A 7819-nucleotide genomic window follows, 5' to 3' on the forward strand; every position below is an offset into this window, starting at 1 on the left:
TTGTGTCATCCACATGAGTTAGAACAAGAGAGAGTGTTGTATCGATATTAAAGTGATTTCTTAATTTTTCAGGATTTGCTCTATATGAACCTTTTACATTTTAATATGAAAAGGGTTTTCCACGATACTAGCATGGAAGAAGAATCTAAATGCCACACTGATATTGTAGAGAATTGTATCATCCACATGAGTCAGAACAAGAGAAAGTGTCATATCGATATGAAAGTGATTTCTTAATTTTCCCTAATTTGCTCTATGACCATTTTACATGTTTCTAAGAGAAAGGGTTTTCCACGATACTAGCGTGGAAGAAGAATCTAAACGCGACACTGATAGTGTAGAGAATTGTATCATCCACATGAGTTAGAACAAGAGAAAGTGTCTTATTAATATGAAAGTGATTTCTTAATTTTCCATGATTTGCTCTATGACCCTTTTACATTTTCCTATGAGAAAGGGTTTTCCATGATACTAGTGTGGAAGAAGAATCTAAACACCACACTGATAGTGTAGAGAATTTTATCATCCACATGAGTCAAAACAAGAGAATGCGTCGTATCGATATTAAAATGATTTCTTAAGTTTCCATGATTTGCTCTATGACCCTTTTACATTTTTCTAAGAAAAAGGTTTTCCATGATACTAGTATGGAAGAAGAATCTAAACGCCACACTGATAATGTAGAGAATTGTATCATCCATATGGGTTTGAACAAGACAGTGTCGTGTAGATATAAGCCCCACATTTCATTATATGATGGAACACATTGTAGAGTCTGCACTTCGGCGTCGTGCGCTTTTTTTTCCCTTTTTTTTTAATTATAAATGGTATTTATGCGAAATCAATCGGCACCGGCACTCTCAAGTCTCTGCATGGTGAAGCAAGAAATGGGTCATAAATTATATGGTTTGAAATTTATTTAAGACTGATTAAAGAGAGAAAGAGGGAGTTGGGTGGGTGTAGAGATAGGAATCATGGACTGGTGGGTTGAGTATTTGTAAACTTTTGTTTTAAGAGTGGTTTTAGTTGTATTATTGGATATTAATAAGTCTGTTAGGGTTGGTGGCTACGTAGGCCCTACTATTGATTCCAATATGACATTAGTGATGTGTAGCCTGGCATGAGACTGGTGCGATGGAATTAAAATTTTTTTTATAGAAAAAATGAAATTAAACATTAAAGTAAAAATAAAATATTAGTTACAGTATCAGTAATCGAGATACCCCTTCAAACTTGCTTGCTTTGATGACAAGTTTGTTTTACCAAAAAAAAAAAAATGACAAATTTGTTAAATAGAGAAACCACCCGAGAATCAATTTGGAGGAGCCCCATGAGAGAGTTTCTTCAACATTCAACTACAAAGTTTGGGCTGTGTTTTTCTTAATCTACAAGGGAATTCATAATCATGCTGCCAAAGGGAAAGACCTGGCTGATTATGATAATGATTGAAACGAACTAAATAAAGAAAACGCAGCATCTACGCACTCCCATCAAGAGATCATCCGCTTGCGTTCAAATTGTTGAAAGGGAAAAGCCGCACTAGTCCCTGAATCATATTGAGCTGAGTCAATCACAGGAATGCGATGGATAAATTTTTTTAGGGGTGGCTATTATTGTATTTGAATGGGTATCAGAAAACAATGAAGGGCATTTTAGACCTTCAATATATAAGAAATAATGATGATCTGAAATTTGTAGATGAATCGTTTACCACAATTAAAAGAGGGAAAGAGAACCTCAAAAATTTATCTTCTTAAGTGTGATGCATTATTTTTAAAAAATAATTAAATTCTTAAATGTGATGCACTAAGCAGTAGGCATTGCAATGCACTTAAAAAGATGAAAATCCAAGATCCTTTCGGAAGCGTATCTGACTTTGACTGACTGGAGGGGTTAATGCACCAGTGAGGATCCGGATCTAGGAAAGAAGACTTTCGACGCAAAGGTTTTAAGGTCGTTACTTCTCCGGTTTTTAATGGACTACTCAAATTCAAAGCCCAAAGTCAAGGGAGCAGTGGAGCACCGAGACGTGAAGATTACCATTTTCATATCTCCTGGTCTCCTCTTGGGAATGTGAATTGATTTGTAATAAAATATTTATTGAAAGCTTTAAAAATGAGAACTTTTGTGGAGAAGTGGGTGTGAAAAATAGTAAAAAACAAAATTCATTGAGAGGGTAAAAAACGAGAATTTTCTTTCTTTGGAAAAGTGGGTGTGAAAAAGTTAAAAAAAATGATGGGTTGCTATTGGTGTCACAAGTGAGATGTTTACGGAAGTCACAGGCTTAACGACAGATTTGAGTTGTTTGTATTATTTTACTTTTTTTGGGTGAAAATCATTTCATCAAGGCAGTGTTTGGTATGGATTTTAGTCAATTTCGCATTCTCAAATGATAGAAATAGTTGTTTTCATTGTTGAGAATTCGAAATCAACCTAGGATGCATTCTAAGAATACATATCAAACACAACGTAAGAAAGAAACTTAATGGGGTAAGAGTGGTGAACCCCACGATAGTCAAGATGAAGGTGAAGGATAAAAAACAGAGGGAGGAATGTAAAATGCTCCAAACAAATTTGGGAGAAAGAACGCCACCCACTCGTGCCAGACATGCCACCCTTGCGTCCTGACATAAGATGTGCGAAATGACGGTTGCACCCCTGATTATTTTTGGGGTTCCAGGGGGTGCGATGGTCATTCTATGCACCCTTGTGTTAGGGCATAGGGGCAACGTGCGCTGCACAATCAGATGGTGTGAAGAAGGGACAAACTCTGAAAAATGAGACATCAGAACAAAATTGCTTCAAATACACCATAGACAAACTCCATTATTGGCTTAATACACCAAGGAATTGCTTCAAATTTCTTTGAGAAGATTTCAATGATAGGAATACAGCTCTTGAAGGAGAAAAACCAAGAATCCAAGAATCCGGCCATGGATCATAGATTAATCGAAAAACCTAAACCAACTTAATGAAAATCACTGGTGATTATCAACTCTTTACACTGCTAAATAGACCACAAACCCTACAACTCAAATGACTTAGCCGAGAATTCACTCTATTTAGGATTGGACTCCTCTGCGGGCTAGGATTGTGCGGCCATCATGCTGCGCACAACTTTCGGGTTGTCACCTCAGCACATATGCCCATCCAATGGTTAGGCATCGACCTCCTAATTAAATACTATGTGTTTTGCTTCAAACTTCCCTCAATCATTGGATGGACTCCACAAGCTACCAAGGGCACTAGACATTTGTTCACTTTAATTTTTTTTATTAAAAAAATAATAATAATTATTCAACATTGTGAGCCCCATATGTTTCTCGAATCTTCTTTTTCTTGCGGAGGATTTTATTGACAGTAAAACCTCAATTAAAGTCATGAGAAAAAGACAAACAAAATCTCCACTGGTAGTGGTCCAAATTCATAAATAGTGATGTTTGGTGGGGGCAAGGTCTCTAAATTTTCCATTAATCCGCACTTAAATTTCCTTTCTCTATCGGTTTGCATGAATTGCAAGTTCCACTCATGACTTCTTTAAGTCTTCAATGTCTCCCACTGAGGTCTCATGCATGTTTAAATCTGTAAACTTTTCTTTAACTTGTAAGCATGGTTTAAAAAATCAGAAATTGGATTGGTGAATTGGTCTATTTGAACGATTCTGATTCTGATTCTAATCGATTTAATACGACCAATTCATGCCAAGAAACCCTAAAATCTCTGAATCAATTCAATCTCCGATTCCGTATTTTGAGATGCTGCTTACAAGTGATATAAAATGGCAGTGGAGAAGAAGATGAAGCTATGACATTGGATGAAGAAGAGAAGGCACGGCAGTGATGTTTCCATTACTCACACGTTAGAGGACAAATAGATTTATAATGCTATAAAGGTTGCAGCTAGAGTAGGTAGAGTATTGTGAAAGATATTTGAGATCTAATTATAGCTGAAGGGTATAGGGGATATAGTTTACCATTGGTGGTTAGCGAAGTCAAAAATCATAGAGATATGGTGGGGTTGGATCTTAAAAGGTGTAGGTAGGGATGTAAACGGATCCGATTCGGCTCGGATAGCGCTATATCCGCATCCGCATTCGCATCCGATTAGTTTTCGAATGGATTCGAATAATGCTAAATGGATACGGACATTTTATCCATTTATATGTAAATATAGTTTTTCGAATAGCTATAGCCTATCCATATCCGCATCCGTTTAGCTTTCGGACAGATTCAGATAGTATTAAACGGATACAAAAACGGATTTCGGCTATTTATTTACATCCCTAGGTGTAGGTGATACGATTGATACCATATGAGGCTCTCTAGTGGGTAATTTAATGTCTGCCGAACTCCTTAATTTTTTTAGGGAAAAGAATGCTACCTGGTCATGTGGCTCTCGTACCTAGATACAGAAGCATGCAAAAGTACCATGCTGCCCCCGTAGAAAGGTGGAATTCCCACCTAAGTTGATGCTTGTGTGTATTCCCATTGGCCAATACATGTGTGCAAACTCTAGAGGCTCAAACAGCGATCTCTTTCCCTATTTTTAATAAGATTTTCATTTTTGCATCTTTATAAGGCCTTGTTTGTTTAAATATGCAATGCGAAAACCTAAAAAATAGGTCTCATATGTTGGTCGGGTGAAAGATAGGAATGAAATATGAGAGGAAAAGTTAGATTTTTTTCATTCCCATAAACAATCCAAATGTTTGGTTGATTCCATGAGAAGATGGAGTATTGTGGAGCGCATAAAGTAGATTTTTTCATTCCAAGTATAATGCAAAAATCTCACCAATTTGATGGGACTTGAAAAGAAGATTGAATAGATGAAACCTCACTAGACAAGAAAAATATGTCATATAACTTTATCATCCCAAACCCCTCTAAACAAACGGGACCTAAAAGAGTCTCAAAATTCAATTTTACTTAACCGCCTATAAATTTGTGGAAGGGAATCAATAATTGTGAACTCAAATACTCTCACTTAGTCACCCTGAATCCCACCCCACCACCACCACCACCACCACCTCCACCTCTCATAGTGGAAGCTGGTCACCGCACTCGGGTTAGCACTTTTTGATATAAATGCCCTCATGATCCTAATTTAACCATATGATGGTCAATTTTACCAAGTTCCTCTAATAGAGGGGGCACCCTACCCCTGCCCGAACATACTGGTGGGGTCCATCCTCTCTATTAGAGGAACTTGAAGAAATGGACCAAACAGAAAATGAAGTAGATAAAAATACAACATATTCGTACCACATCATCAACCAAGTGCCATTTGCATCTTGAACTTGTAGGGATTAGCCCACAACTCTTAGAAATTTTTGCTGGTTATGCTTTCAATGAGGGGGTGGATTTTAATTACACAAAACTCGTTCTGTTTCGCTTGTTCCAATGACTCAAAGGTTGATGTCTTGTTTTTATAAAAAAAAAATGTTGATGTCTTGTATTTCTTTTGTTTTCCCATAAATTATTACGATGAGAGGTTATTAAGGTTACGAAAATTTCTTTGTAAACATAGAGAGGCATGGGAAGGAGAATGTGTAACCCTTTCGCCATTGCTAGTGTAACTGTTCTCATCTCTTCGTGAATGTAGGCACCTTGCCAAACCACCTATAATCTTGCGTTGCGATTGTTTGTAATTGTATTTTTGTTTATTGTGTTTTATAGATAGTGAATAAGTTTCAATTTTTACAACCTAGGGTGAGGAGAGGGAGGTAGATGTGGGAGGGAGATGTGGGCAGGGTTGAGGAGGTAGGGAGGGATTTTGACTATTGGATAGAGAATATTTTTTCAAGATTAATCACATGTCAAATTTAACTATTTAAGACTCTAATTCAATCAAATACCTCCATTAATTATATTCACATGAACCTCGTGTATGTCAGAACATGAATACTAATACTCTAGACATTACTATACATTCTCCCAAATTTGAGTAATAACATATAGTTTTGATGGAAAAATCCATAAAAATGAATGGCACAGATTTATCTTGTGATTTTCAAAAAATTACAAACTATTGTGACACCAACAAATATCATTTTTTCAAATATTTTCCCTTCTTTTCTTATTTTATTGTTTTCACTTCATTTTTACCAATGAAATTTTCTCTTCCCTTTGTAGAGAGCATGCTATTTATGGGCGGGGATTACTGCCAGGTTGCATCGCTCCTACACCCGGGCACACGGAGGGTGAAATGACCACCTCGCTCCCATGAGCCCATCCTTGTTGGATGCTTGTGTGGGACCCCATTGGCCCCATATTAATGCATGGCCCATGCAACCTGGTAACCTTCTTTTTCCTAATATTTATATGGGAAGTAGTTTTCTGTCGAGGAGTGTGGCCTACACCAGCACTCCCATGTGTCTATCTCTCCTCCTCAAAACAAGGGGGTAGAGATGTCTTTACATATGGGGAGGAGAGAGCCTCCCGGGCAGAGTTCTTTTTCCCTATTATATATTGTAGGTTAGTTCTCCATGACACCCTTTGACTCATTTGTTGTGCTTAACCCGCAAACATTACCCTTTATGGCACAATCAATACCTCAATTTTGAAATTTAAGTAATTTATACAATCATCTTGGATATTAGTTACCAGAATTTTCTTCTTAGATTTATAAAAAGTTCACTTCCCTTCACTTTAATTTTCCTTGCAACCAAATGGAGCCTATGGGTGAACAACTGGGTTCTTTTATGTTGACTATTTATACAATTTTTTGATGACATGACTCTCCTCCTTGAGCAGTTGGGGGACTTTGCATCCTCTTCAACTCAACTTAGGTCCCTTTGATGTGTTTCTACCAAATGTAGATCCAACACCTATTGTAGGGCCCATATCTGGGATAAGCCCATCAAACGTTTTCTAGGCCTGTTGCAGAGTAACTAGATAGGTTCAAATGTAAAGCAATGAGTTTTTTTAGATGGCCCACCCAAGAAAGACCTACATATATGGGCCACCATTCTGTGCCTCCCATGTGGAAGGCTGATCTATCAATCGTAGGGGGTAGTAATGTGTAGGGTTGGGTTGGTGACTAGCCTTATCCTTGCCCTCCAAAGGATGTATAGGAGGATATTACCCTTCTGTTATAGGGTAGGGTAAAGATTTGCCCTTTCCTCTTACCCTTATCCCATAGGGTATGCATAAAAGTTCCCATTACTTGGCAGGTAAACTGGCAAGGCAGCGATCACCGGCTTAGCCTAGTGGTTGTGCTTAGCTTGTGGAACGGAATGCCGAGGACTGAGTCTTGGTATCAAATCCCCCTCTTGCGTCATGTAGTGATGGCTGTCATTGTCCTTTGGGTGCATTGGTCATTTCACGCACTGGGCACAGATCTCAATAATTTGGTTTAACTTATTCAATTTTATTTGATTCACTTCTTCAGTAGAGAACTAGAGTATTGGGAATATCCCGTATTAGCCTTGAAGAAGCAATGGACAGAAGAGGAAACAAGCCAAAGTGCAATGACTTTAAAGAAAAGTGAGGAGAGACGATAGTTGAAGACGGAGGTGAAAGAGACGAAGTGAAAACAGAAATCTTAGAGCTCTTGCATTCAGCCTTTTGGATTTAGCATGTTTTTGGTTTCAGTTTATACAAGTTTACACTTCATTCGGTTCAAATCAATCCGATGGCTTTAGCCTAAAACTAAGACCAAATCAAGGGAAAAATGAATGCTACATGGGCGTGTATGGTGCGCTGCACTTGTACGCAGATACATGGGTATACTAATTGACCACCGCACCTCCATGGAAAGGTGGAATGTGGAAATTCTTGGGGACGCAGCAATCATTTTGTACACCCCTATATCTGAACGC

This window comes from Telopea speciosissima, chromosome 8 (genome assembly GCF_018873765.1).
Source record: "Telopea speciosissima isolate NSW1024214 ecotype Mountain lineage chromosome 8, Tspe_v1, whole genome shotgun sequence".
NCBI lineage: Eukaryota > Viridiplantae > Streptophyta > Magnoliopsida > Proteales > Proteaceae > Telopea > Telopea speciosissima.